At 40.8% G+C, this 14,717-nt stretch overlaps 1 long non-coding RNA gene across 1 annotated transcript; it reads right to left on the bottom strand.

Annotated features, from left to right (window-relative positions):
- Positions 1–6,953: 6,953 nt before the first annotated feature.
- On the bottom strand, positions 6,954–11,397 carry LOC147304528 (uncharacterized). Its single transcript, XR_015126900.1, has 3 exons — positions 11,339–11,397; positions 10,529–10,644; positions 6,954–7,192 (listed from the first exon to the last, which is right to left on the bottom strand). It is a non-coding gene; the product is annotated as an uncharacterized LOC147304528 (long non-coding RNA).
- Between the last annotated feature and the right edge of the window lie 3,320 nt (positions 11,398–14,717).

Consider the following 14,717-nt stretch of genomic DNA (forward strand, 5'->3'; position numbering starts at 1 on the left):
TTAAAAGTTGATTCAGGATTTAATGAATTGATATCGCTTTATTCAAGCTACTCACCTCCCACTTCCACCTGCACTTTCAACTGGACCACGGCCAATCAGAGAGGTCCCGCCCCTTACTATCTCTGATTGGTTTAGTCCACGATAGGGGCAAAATGTGTGTCTGTTGTTGACCACAGGGAAGGTTGCAGATTTTTTTTTTTTTTGCTACCCGAACAGTTGGTCGCACAGGTGCAACCAAATATTTTTTTTTAGTCGCACCACTGAAAAATTTGGTCGCAAATGCAACTTTGTGTTAGCATTGTTAACACAAAGTACTTTATTATAACTCAGATTTTTGACTTGTTTGCAGAGAATGTGTGTTTGAATAAACTTCATTCACCCTCCTCTGATCGTGCTCTACCTCCAGCTGTGTTTTCAGTTTGATCGTCCAATCAGAGACGAGCAGAGTCTGCTTTAAAGGACCTTTGCTGCGAGCATGGATCAGACAGACGGAGCTTATCAACCCCCATCACAGACACACTGGCATTTAGCTCCCAGCGTGCACCTTATCCAGAGATAAGATGGGTTAATTATTGCACCGAGTGCACACACACACACACACACACCTACACACACACAGCAGCACATGAATCATTACAGCGAGTAATGAATTATAATATGAATTACTGCAAATATGACAGTGAGACACTTTCAAATAATCACTCTCAATTTTCCTCGTTTAGTCTTTCTTCCAGCGTAACACACACACTGACTTCCTCTCCTACTCTCAGTAAGTCAGACAGTAAACAGCTGATTCTTTGTGTCACCTGTTCATGTAAGTGACAAACTTATTTACTTTAATTAATCAGAAAATGTCGTGTTCAAAATGTCGTGCACAATTAGAGCACACACGTCCAATTTTTGAAAAAGAAACTTTATTTATAAATCATAAAAGTGCAAAATAAAACCATAAAAACAAAAATAAAAACTGTTTTGGCAGGAAGTAAACAGAAATCATTTAGATGCAGGAACAAGAGGAGCTTGGCTGAGCGACATGGAGTGGTGTGAGACACACTTGAGCGACTTTGTGAAGAGAAATGAGGAGGAAGAGGAGGCTGCAGGAGCAATCAGCTCGGTGAGGAAGAAGGTGCAGGTGAAGCAGTGGCTGTGGGCTGCTAGGAAGTAGGAAGTAGTCCTAAATGAATATGAGGAGGAGAAGTGGCACCTTCCATGTCTGAGAAGTGGACGGAGGCTTGATGCTCCTTTCAGACTGGTTTCATTCACAGCTGACCACTGTTATTTCAAAATAAAAGCCTTGGGTGTGTCTGCCGACACACATCGTATCTGTTTCTGCTGCTCTTTAGTGTGTTACACAGAAAAGTGTGAAAGCATTTTAAATCAGTGTTTAAATAAAAAGCTTATTGTGTTATGACCAGAGATGGGCAGTAACACGTTACTTGTAACGCGTTACTGTAATCTGATTACTTTTTTCAAGTAACGAGTAAAGTATTGCAAAAACGGTAATTAGATTAGCGTTACTTTCCTGTAGGAACGCTGTGTTACTGCGTTACTAAAACCGTGATATTTTTGCGAGAATGTCTCATGACAGTGACGTAAGCGAGTGCAACGTTCGTGACAACAGCTGTGTGCAGATCAACAATGGATCATATATCGAGTGCAGAGAGAGTATGAGCGTGCAGCGTTTAAAGCGTGGAAGTACTGACCTTACTTTGAGTTTGATTCCATAAAAAGTGACAAAAACATTAGTGTCCGCTGTGCGTGGGAAGAAAACTTCTTTTTACAGCGAAAAAAACCCTAAACTTCCGAGCAAGCACCGAGTAGCTACGACGTAATGGGAAACTCACAGAGAAACTCGCGGATCCTTCCACTGACCGCGGCACACCTGCACCAGGGTAAACCTCCGCCTGCCCCACTCCTGCTTTACAGGTGAAAATAGAGCAACAGGACCGCTGAGTCTTTGACTTTATTTATTTTCTGCTGTGTTTTACTTGCATCTATTTGAAAGACTGAGTGTAAACACACAAAATATTTTATTTTATGAGCTGGAATGTGCAGAAAATAGGTTTAAATATTAAACAAATTTCTTCCTGTCATGGCTCTGTGTGCGGGCAGGCAGAGATGAGGATCCAAATGCAGGACTCGGAAAATGGAATGCAACTCAAAAACCTCAGCTTTATTGCTGGCAAGAAAACAAAACATGAAGTGAGGACTGGGCCCTATTTCAGGAAGCCGGTTTAGAAAACTCAGAGTGAAAAACGATACTCAGGGTTGAGTAACCCCGAACTGTCCAACTCGGAATATTCGGTTTCAGAAAGGCTGATAACAATTAGTTCAGTCAACGCGGAGTTGCTTTAACCCCAAGTTAAACGCGCGCACGAGGATACATAAAGCCCTGATTAGTGGAGCACAGATTAAGCGAGTCACCATGGAGACGGAGGGAAAGAAGGCGCGGTCAATGTATTTTACAGCGCTTGAGGCCGAAATTCTGATGGCAGCATATGCCGATAACATGCAAATTTTGCAGAAAAAAAGTAACACAGCCACAGCTGCAAAAGAAAGTGAGCATGCATGGCAAAACATAGCCGACAGAGTCAATGCGTGAGTGTTAATTTAAACATTGATCTAGGGATTTCCACCCATTTAACACGTTATTTTATTACATTTTATTTTATTTTTTATTTCATACATTTTATTTTGTGATGTGATGTGAGCGCAGGTGCAACCCAACAGGCCCCAAACGTTCCTGGCAGCAAGTAAAAATGAAATATAAAAATATAGTCCAAACAGGTAAGGTGTAATTGTATTATGAGCCATAGTGCTTGGTCTGTTTGTAAACCAATTGCAGTTAGAGGCTACATTAATTTCCCCTCTGTAAGCACTTATTGAAATTATCTGAGCACATTACAAGTACATATTTGCTTACTCTGTATGCTCAAATGTGACCCGTTATAGCCACTAGAAAAAAAAGCGGAGGCCCGAAAAACAGGTGGAGGTCGTCCACCACCACCACTCACAGAGGCTGAGCAGTTGGCTTCCACATTTGTGATAATGTTGGCAGCATCACATATGATCTTCACAGTGCAGAGAACACAAATTAGCATCCATTACTATAATGAAATAATTTGTTAGTTTGAAATGCTACAGGGAACTATGTACCTGTACATTAATGCTGTGGAAAGACTTCCTGTTCACATAGTCTCCTTCATTTACTGAAGGAGCAATGATTGGAATGTGAGTGCCATCTATACAGCCAATCACGCCTGGGAACCCTGAGAATAAATGTAAAATTTAAGTAGTAGTTCAAATATCACCACATCATGAATTAAGTTTTGTTCATCCTGATACCTGCAATTTTGTGGCATCCCTCTTTGATAAATCTTGTGGGTCTATGACCGGGGAACACCACAAACGAGTACAGGAGACGTTTCAGTGCAACTGTAACATTCCTGACTGCCCGACAGACGGTAGCCTTGGAAACGTGCTCAGCGTCACCAATATTATACAGAAAGCTCCCGTTTGCAAAAAACCGAAGTGCAATACAAATAATATGTACAGAACTGAGAGAATGTCCGCGATGTGTCACATGAGCAATATTAGGCCTCAGGATGTTATTCAAATAAATTATAGATTGTGCTGAAAAACGGTAACGTTCACACAGGAAATCATCAGGAAATGATAAAATGTCCGAACGCGCTCTAATCACTCTCTCCCGGCGGAGAGCTCTGCGGAGAATTTGGGCTTCAACATCTACTGGCTCTTCAAGGAAGGAGCACGCCATGTCTGACACTTCCTACAGTCAGGTTTCCGACAAAGAGGCGGAGAAAGTCAGGGTTAGTTGAAGTAAACCTGCTAGGGGGCAGGTTAGCTTCACGGAGTGTGTCGTCATAGTAACTCACTCAGGATTAATCTAAACTCGCTTTGTGAAACCGAAAACCCAGAGTTTCCGTTAACTCAGGGTATACTTACTCAAAGTTTGCACTAAACCGGCTTCCTGAAATAGGGCCCTGAACACTGAGACCAAATAACACACAGGTATAATCTGATGGTACCGAGCATGGGAAAACACAGGGCTTAAATACACAGGGTAGTAATGAGGGAATGGGCAACAGAACGGAGACACAGCTGGGGGAGATCAGGGCTAACGAGACGGGGGAGCTAAGCTGCACACACTAACACAAGACAAAGACTTTCACAATAAGACAGGAAACAAGAATTACTAAACCAGATGCAGACATGACACTGAGAGACAGACTAGACACTGAACAGAAACTGCAATTCACATGAGAACCCAAAACCTAAGAACTGATCCCTCACCAAGAATAACAGAAACAGATCCATAATGATAATAATAAACAAAGCACCAGAACATCAGAAAACAATCCATAATGCAAAAATAAACCAAAACATAATAAACTCAAAATACTGGGTCCAACGGACCCAGAACCGCGACACTTCCAGTCAGAGAATGTTGCATATAATTAAATGTTTGCTTGATGCATAAAGTTAAAAGATTAAAACTAATAAAACAAGTTTTAAAAAGACACTTTGTCATCTGATTACATTTTGTATGATGGATTATGCAGAAAAAGTAGAATTGGGCTGAAAGATCTATCACTTTATCACCTATTCAGGTTGTAACTAAGTAACTAAAGTAACTAAGTAATTAATTACTTTTGAAAATAAGTAATCAGTAAAGTAACAGGATTACTTTTTTGGGGAAGTAATCAGTAATTAGTTACTGATTACTTTTTTCAAGTAACTTGACCAACACTGGTTATGACCCAAGATCATGTGGATTATATACAATGTCCCCTGTAATGTTTCATGTGTCTGAGCGAACACAAACTCCCTGAGCGTCCCCTTGGACCACTGTGAGCAACAGCAGACGTGTGCACTGTGGTCACGCCAGCATCGCATCCATCCAAGTTACATGTTTATTAAAGTAATCAAATTACAGCATTTACATTTATGTTAGACTACCCTTAATTAACTGCTTTAGCCCACTTACAATGAAAATTTAAAAATCTTGTTCCTGTCCTGTGCAGCATGTTAACACTATTGGAAGGAAAAATAACTTCAACTCCAATTTTGAAAACACAACTTTCTTTCTTTTTTTTATTAAATAAAGCTCTGACTGTATTCTGAGTCTGTGGTCTGGGAGAGAGTCTGTAACTCTGTCTGCAAAATACAGTAAATAATGACCAATGTTGGGATATTAATTATATAGTTACTTCTGCAAAAAAGTAACTGAGTTTTGCAAACAACAAAGTGTTTTGCAGCTGTTTACCTAAAAATGCAGCCAAGGTGTTTTTTAATAAACATTTCAAACTATTCACAGAACAATCAGCTGTTCTGCATCAAATCTGATGCCACACAAATTATTTGTGCCGCTCCAAAAATAATTTCTGTCCACTATGAGATGAAGGAGAACAACAGCCTGATACCTGCAGGCCTGACAGCAGCAGATGTGTCACTGCTGTAACACCTGTAACACTCAGCAGGCGCCTCATTGTTCTGACACACAACAACACTACTGACTACACTACACACTGACTACACACTGACTACACACTGACTACACACTAACTACACACTAACTACACACTGACTACACACTAACTACACACTAACTATACACTGACTACACACTAACTATACACTGACTACACACTAACTACACACTGACTACACACTAACTACACACTGACTACACACTGACTATACACTGACTACACACTGACTACACACTAACTATACACTAACTACACACTGACTATACACTAACTACACACTAACTATACACTGACTACACACTAACTACACACTGACTATACACTAACTACACACTAACTACACACTGACTATACACTGACTACACACTAACTACACACTAACTATACACTGACTACACACTAACTACACACTAACTACACACTAACTACACACTGACTACACACTAACTACACACTGACTACACACTGACTACACACTGACTACACACTAACTATACACTAACTACACACTGACTATACACTGACTACACACTAACTACACACTGACTACACACTGACTACACACTAACTACACACTGACTATACACTAACTACACACTAACTACACACTGACTATACACTAACTACACACTAACTATACACTGACTACACACTAACTATACACTGACTACACACTAACTACACACTGACTACACACTAACTACACACTGACTACACACTGACTATACACTAACTATACACTGACTACACACTAACTACACACTGACTATACACTGACTACACACTAACTACACACTAACTACACACTGACTACACACTGACTACACACTAACTACACACTGACTACACACTGACTACACACTAACTACACACTAACTACACACTGACTACACACTGACTACACACTAACTATACACTGACTACACACTAACTACACACTGACTACACACTAACTACACACTAACTACACACTGACTACACACTAACTACACACTGACTACACACTAACTACACACTGACTACACACTGACTACACACTAACTACACACTGACTACACACTGACTACACACTAACTACACACTAACTACACAAGATTTGTGCTAAACGTCTCAAATCTCTCACATCTCAAACACGCCGTCACTCCTAAAACTTCCCCCGTCCTAAACAACTAAAGGCCATGTTGCCATATCATTTTTTGATTGGTCCACATGGTACATTTTTCCACCAATAGGAAAGGCTGGGAGTTTTGGTGTTTTTGCTCACAGGCTTTCGAGCGTTTTCCTTATAAAACGCAGTTTTTACCGTTTCTTCCTGCAGTAAATATAAACAACGACAGTATTCAGGAAGAAAACCAAACATTGCAGATATTTTATCATAACTCTGGTTTTACGTGGCCGATCAACACAATTCAAAAACTGGTATAAAGTCCACACTTTGTCCGTCAGTTGTTCCGTCTGTCCTGCTCACATCTCCAATGGTTGTACACGTTGTCATTAACGTGGCTTCACTCCACATCAGCCGCTTTGCTAAAACACCGGCACATAAGGACGCTGTCATAGCCTGTCAGCCACGTTGATTAGCTGCGTATATACGAATGTGAATCGCATCATTGGCTGGACTTTGGGATAAGGTGGCATCGTTTTGATCCCATACGGGAGCAGCCAGTCACTGACTCACACTGCAAACAGAATTGTTAAAGTATTAATTTTAATTTCAATTCAGGTTCGATTTTTTTTTTGTCAAATGTATATCGTGATAAATATTTCTGGTCATATCGCCCTGCTCTAATCTGCAGTATGCAATTTACTGAAAATTGCAGTAAGTTAAACGCAGAAAGAAATCCTGTTTTTTTTGTCGGTGACATGTCTGCAGATCAAACCTCCCAGCATGCCTCACTGTTGTAGACCTTAATATTCACTTTAGCCGCTGTCCTTCTGTCACAAATCACACCTGATACATGTGTGCACCACTCCACCCTGCCTATACTGTAACTTCACCTCTCTTGGACTTTCTTGCATGGTTCACTCCATGTATTGAAGCTGATCTACCATCACTACTCCTTCCATCCTCACTGGCATATCTATCTCCAGCTAGTTCACACATATTCTATACATGCTGTACGTCACATCTGAAGTGCTCTTTGTTGTCATGAAGCCATACTGCTGGTCACACATTCCTTTTCCACTGTCTCAACACAATCTTTACAGTATTTCTTTCACTGTTTCTTGCAAAAACCTGACTTGTTGCCCATAAAATGCACGTAACTACAGGGTACTTGTACCTTATTCGAAGGTAGTGTTACAAAGTGTTACGTCTTTTTTCATTTAAATTAATTTTTCTTTGATTAACTTTTCATATTTTATTGTTCAGTTTCTTTGCCAGGTGAACGGTTTTGCTGTATTGCGCAATGACATCTAAAAATAGATCAACTAATTTCTTGTAAACACATTCTTGGGCATTTTCAGAAGAAACCTCGCCCTGTTTTGTTAGTCTTGTAAAGTTGTCGTTCGAAGCTGTAAATTCAGATTTTATTTGTCACACATACAATCATACATAGTACGACATGTGGTGAAATGCTTATTGCTATGCAATGCCCAACCATTAAATGTCAGTGAGAACTGACAGTAAGATTTACAGATCACTACAAAATTTACAGATTTTAACTTAGAAACTTTTAAGTAAAAAGAATGTGCAAATAAACAGAGTGCATGTGGTGACGTGATGTACAGTGGCTTGCAAACGTATTGGGCCCCTTGAACTTTCCCACATTTTGTCACGTTAGCGTTTTGCATTTTGGTCTCATCTGAGCAGAGCAGCTTCTTCCACATGTTTGCTGTGTCCCCCACATGACTTGTGGCAAACTGCAAACGGGACTTCTCATGGTTTTCTGTTAACAATGGCTTTCTTCTTGCCACTCTTCCATAAAGGCCAACTTTGTGCAGTGCACGACTAAGAGTTGTCCTATGGACAGATTCCCCCACCTGAGCTGTAGATCTCTGCAGCTCGTCCAGAGTCACCATGGGCCTCTTGGCTGCATTTCTGATCAGCTCCTTGTTCGGCCTGAGTTTAGGTGGACGGCCTTGTCACTACCCGATCCGTACCGGAAACCCAATCGGTACCCCGCATGCGCAAATCTTACGTCACTTCCTCTCTTTGCCAACATTGCGACATTCAATATATTTGAATGGTACGGTTAGCGCCCAGTTAGCTCCTAGCATTTCTCAACAGCTCTGCCTCCTTTTCGACTGCCCGGGACATTTAAACAATGGATAATCCGTATACAAAGAAATTCATGCTTTTCTCCTCAACAGAGAGCGTCCCCCGATTGAGCAACAGCGCCGTAAAATAAGAAGAATGGCGCCTAATTACAGAGTTAATAATGCAGACTTTGTAATATCTCACGTGTAGATTCATCAGCCAGATTAAGTGTTTACTGACAATTGACAGTGATAGCGCACATCATCATCACTATTCCAACAATCCTCTCCTCACAGACAAGCATAAACACACTCGACTTTCGCTAAATCAGATTTAACACACGTTTGTAATGACGATAATTCAGTTTATAATAGGGTTTATTCGCTCGGTCAGCAGGTGGCGGTATCCTCGTACACTGGGGAGTAAACTGCCATTAAACGAACAGAAGAAGAAGAAAACATCTACACATGCGCGGTACGGATCGGGTAGACCCGATTTGTACGGTCAGACTTTACACATGCGCAGTAAGGATCGGAGAGTCCTGATCCGTAACTTTATTTTTATTTTTCGTTTTTGTCTACATTGTACTGAAATGCTTCATTATTGCAAACATTTTAAGATATACTTGTTATTCTTAACATCTTAACAGATACTCTGACCCGTAACTATCGTAAAACGCTACGACCGGAAGTAGAAACCTTTCGCGCATGCGGGGTACCGATCGGGTTTCCGGTACGGATCGGGTAGTGACAGGCCTTGTCTTGGTAGGTTTACAGTTGTGCCATACTCCTTCCATTTCTGAATGATGGCTTGAACAGTGCTCTGTGGGATGTTCAAGGCTTGGGAAATCTTTGTGTAGCCTAAGCCTGCTTTAAATTTCTCAATAACTTTATCCCTGACCTGTCTGGTGTGTTCTTTGGACTTCATGGTGTTGTTGCTCCCAATATTCTCTTAGACAACCTCTGAGGCCGTCACAGAGCAGCTGTATCTGTACTGACATTAGATCACACACAGGTGCACTCTATTTAGTCATTAGCACTCATCAGGCAACGTCTATGTGCAACTGACTGCACTCAGACCAAAGGGGCTGAATAATTACGCACACCCCACTTTGCAGTTATTTATTTGTAAAACATGTTTGGAATCATGTCTGATTTTCGTTCCACTTCTCACGTGTGCACCACTTTGTGTTGGTCTTTCACCTGGAAGTCCAATAACATTGATTCATGTTTGTGGCTGTAATGTGACAAAATGTGGGAAAGTTCAAGGGGGCCGAATACTTTTGCATTCACTGTATGTCACTTTAACCTTTCAGTTGAATTCCAATTTAATTACTTGGGCAGTAGCAACTATACGGGCACCGTCTCTGAAAATGCCCCTGGACCCCACTGACAACAACCACGAATACTCTCGGGGTCAATGAAAGTAAATATGCTGTGTGGGCGTTATTTATTTTTCCCTGGATCAGGACAAAGGTAATCTTTACTTTTACCCATGTTTGTTTAAGACAGCAACTAGAGTTACATGACCTTTCATTTTATCTTTGCACTTTTGGGACATCAAACGTGCTCTGATCATCAAATCCCAGCTATATTTTTCCCCTACTTTCTTTCCAGTCCATTTCCTGTCCCCATCCTCTATGAGAAATGTTAAATAAAAAGTTCTATTGTGCCTTAGTGAGATCTGATCAGACAGAAATAAGACAACAACAAAAACATGCAGTGATTTGCACAGAAAAGCTGTACACCACATTAATGATGAAAATATGATTTAATATGTTGATACTTTGCATCTTTAGATTAGCTTTGATACTCACCCATTGTTCTTGTCAGACAGTAACTGAAGCACCTTGTTTTGGAAGAAATCTTTTTGTTCTGTAGTACAGATGGGTGGCCGTCGCATCAATGTTGAAAGCCAGACATACAGAGGTGGCTGCAGTACGTCATAAAAAAAAATCATGATTTCATCTTGTGTAAAAACGTTTGGTTGGCAATGGTAACACACTGAATTTGAGATCATCGGTTTTAGAAAGTTACAGAAACGGTTCGACTGAGGCTGTAAATCAAAATTGGGACGATGTGGCGAGAGGGGGGTCCTGATACACAATACACATCTGATTAAGTGTATTGGCTTCTTACGAACTTTTGTCTACATACAAAGAAGCTCATGACAAAAACATACTACAAATACTGTTTCTAATTTGAGCATCCAGAGGATCGGAGGATAAAGTGTGACTCATTTTCCACAACATGATATAAGATGGTTAAAAGAATAAAGGCCATAGTATTCCTAACATTTCTCTCTGTTGTTGATTTTAGCATGTATCACCCACACAAAAGCTTTGTTTGTGCACAGGTCTGAACTTTAAACTGACACAGTTACAGTCGGCGGTTTCTCTTTTACATTAAATCAGGTCAGAGGCACACTGACTGGATCTTTCTACTTTAAAAACAGATACGAGATTCCTCTCAATCCTTTTATACAACTCTTAAAAAGAAAACCAGTAAAGACATTTCTCCAAATGCTGAATTACGCCTTCAAACAGTCAAATTGAAAAGACAACTCTTTCCACACTAAGGTTCTTTTTTGATATGATCTTGTAGAAATGTATTTGTTTAGATCTTACCAACAGCCACTGCGCAGATGAGCCATACTAACTTCATCTTTTCTACTGGTCTTTTCCACAGAATGGTTGAAAATGATAAAGGCTAAGGAGGAGTCAGAAAATGAGGAGGGCCCACACAGTTTGAATAAATTTTTGAGAGGAGTCCTTCTACACATCACGTGCACGGCTTCAGTTTTGACTGAATTATGTATTGACAGAAATATACAGTTTAAATGTTATGAACTTGTTAACTTTGTGCGCCACTTTGTACGGTGGCCCCTAGAGACAAAGCACGTACAAACTCCAAAACACATGTAAACTCCAAAACACGTACAAACTCCAAAACACATGCAAACTCCAAAACACTTACAAAATCCAAAACACATGCAAAATCCAAAACACGTACAAAATACAAAACACATGCAAACACCAAGACACGTGCAAAATCCAAAACACGTACAAAATCCAAAACACGTGCAAACTCCAAAACATACAAAATCCAAAACACGTACAAAATACAAAACACATGCAAACACCAAGACACGTGCAAAATCCAAAACACGTACAAAATACAAAACACATGCAAACACCAAGACACGTGCAAAATACAAAACATGTACAAAATCCAAAACACGTGCAAACTCCAAAACATACAAAATCCAAAACACGTACAAAATACAAAACACATGCAAAACACCAAGACACGTGCAAAATCCAAAACACGTACAAAATACAAAACACATGCAAACACCAAGACACGTGCAAAATACAAAACATGTACAAAATACAAAACACGTGCAAAATACAAAACACATGCAAACACCAAGACACGTGCAAAATCCAAAACACGTACAAAATACAAAACACATGCAAACACCAAGACACGTGCAAAATCCAAAACACGTACAAAATTCAAAACACGTGCAAACTCCAAAACATACAAAATACAAAACACATGCAAAATACAAAACACGTACAAAATCCAAAACACGTGCAAAATACAAAACACGTACAAAATACAAAACACATGCAAAATCCAAAACACGTACAAAATACAAAACACATGCAAAATCCAAAACACGTGCAAAATACAAAACACGTGCAAAATACAAAACACGTGCAAAATCCAAAACACGTACAAAATCCAAAACACGTGCAAAATACAAAACACGTGCAAAATCCAAAACACGTACAAAATCCAAAACACGTGCAAAATACAAAACACTTGCAAAATCCAAAACACAACGGAAATGCTCCAGGACGCTAGGGGCAGTGTTGAGCTTTTGTTACCTAGTAACTACACAAGCCAGGAAGTACCAATGACCGGATTTGGGGTCTGCAGCCTTAAAGGCAAGAGGACCTGGCTGCAGCCACTGTGGAGCTCCACAGTAACCGGAAACACGTGACCTCCACAGTAACCGGAACCGGAAACACGTGACCTCTACAGTAACCGGAAACACGTAACTTCAGTTAAATCGACTTTGACAGCGAAAACTAAATTGCGTTTTGTTACTATTGATGCTGCTGAGAAATAAAAATGGTTTTAAGTGGGGGTTTTTAACACTCTGGGTTTGTTCAAAAAAAATTCACCATCCCCTAAATTATTCGTGGCCAAAAGTGACACATTTATGTTTTTTTTTTTACAGTACATCGCGTTGTGCGTTCTGATTGCTGTAGACCATTGTCAATCAATCTAGTCCAGTGTCTCCTGTACTGGAGCGGCCCCCAATAGGCCCACGGACCGGTCCCGGTCCGTGAGTCTTTTGGTACCGTTCCGCGAGAGTTGATCCTCCGGTGTGAAATGTATGGTTGTAGTTGTGTGTCTTATTTTGAAAGAACTATTTACGCGTTACCATAGCGACCAGAGAGCATTAAAAAGCAGTGTGGCGGACTCCCTCAGACATCGGTGCGTTGGTGGTTCTTTGTGTCCGGGGATGGGCGTCCAGTTACACACCAGCTCACTCCTTGGCGGCCGCTTATCGGGGCCTGGAGCCTGGGGCTCGCTCGGGCCACTTCGGAGGTGGGGTGCCCCCGGCCTCTCGGCCTGGGGCTCGGTCACTCAGGCACGGCTGGCTGCCGGCGGAGCTCACGGGCGCGTCACTGCAACTCCCCCTGGCTTCTGCTCCGCGGCTTCTGAGTGAGCCCTCATCTGGGACTCTCCTCAGCTCTTTCTGGGACAGTGGCGCGGCTGCCCCTCTGTTGGTCTTCCTTGGTCTCTTGTGTTCTGGGGGCCTCTGGATGTCTGGAGTTTTGATCTCCTCCATACCTGCTTCATGCCCTGGAGGACGGGGCTGTGGCCCCCCCACACCCTCTAGCAGATCATTACATGAAGGAACCTTTTAAAAACAAGCGCGTCCATGCTCACAGGTGTACACACGGGTGATCACACCCACAAACTACACCCTTTTTGGCTCCTACCTCAAAGCACACTGTGTTCTGTTGATCTTATGTGCTGCACAATAATGTGTAATATTTAGTATTTACTGTCATATTCCCATATATCATTGTGATGTTGTTTATTCTATTACTCTTGTTCTCTTCTGCTTGTTTTCTTTTTTCTTTCTCAGCAGGTGACCCAGGTGATTGATATATGCATTTTTTTATTTCTTTTTTTTCTTCTGCTCATTCTGTTGGTTTTTGGTTTTTGCCCTTCTCCCCCGTCCCTCTTCTCAGCTGTTTCTCTTTCCCTCTTTCTTTCTCCCCTTCTTTCCCCCAGTCAAGTCTTTCCCATATTCAGTAAGTGAAAATAAAATAAACAATAAAAGGTGAATCAAATGGAAAAAAAAAAAAAAAAGCAGAGAGGAGAATGTCACTGTCATTGTTGTTGGCGTACAGCTCAAGTCACGTTTATTATTATATTTACAAAATACCACAGTTTCTTTTTTTTATTCTTTTGTTGTATTTATCCGCGACACCTTAAAGCTCGTTCCCTGAAAATATTGTCTGACATTAAAGTGGTCTGTGGTGCAAAAAGCTTGGGGACTCCTGCTGTACAGTACAGAATGCGTTTAGCTTGTCGAATTTACATAGCAGTGTAACTCTGAAGTGCTGTACTGTATGTTTGTAAGTTTTCTCCCAAACAAACACAACAATGCCGACGAAACGTTTTGCACTGGACTTATGTTTCTACGAAGGTTTGAACTCTAAGAGTGTTTAAACAAAAGAGAAAAGTGTGAAAATGTTCATGCCTGTCTGAGAAAAGTGTATAAAGCATGTAGTGAGGGGTTTTACAGTCTTAACATCTATAATAATTGTAAAAAATAAAGTTGGCTACTTCATGGATTTCACCTACCGCGGGTTATTTTTTGAACGTAACACCAGCGATAAACGAGGGGCTGCTGTATTAGTAATAGTAGAGTCTGGGACATTTAATTGATTAACATAAACATTGATTATTATG

The sequence above is a fragment of the Aulonocara sp. 'chitande type north' Nkhata Bay genome, linkage group LG22 (assembly GCF_057382095.1).
Source record: "Aulonocara sp. 'chitande type north' Nkhata Bay isolate Kocher_YH1m ecotype deep benthic linkage group LG22, A_spYH_male_GT1.1, whole genome shotgun sequence".
Classification (NCBI taxonomy): domain Eukaryota; kingdom Metazoa; phylum Chordata; class Actinopteri; order Cichliformes; family Cichlidae; genus Aulonocara; species Aulonocara sp. 'chitande type north' Nkhata Bay.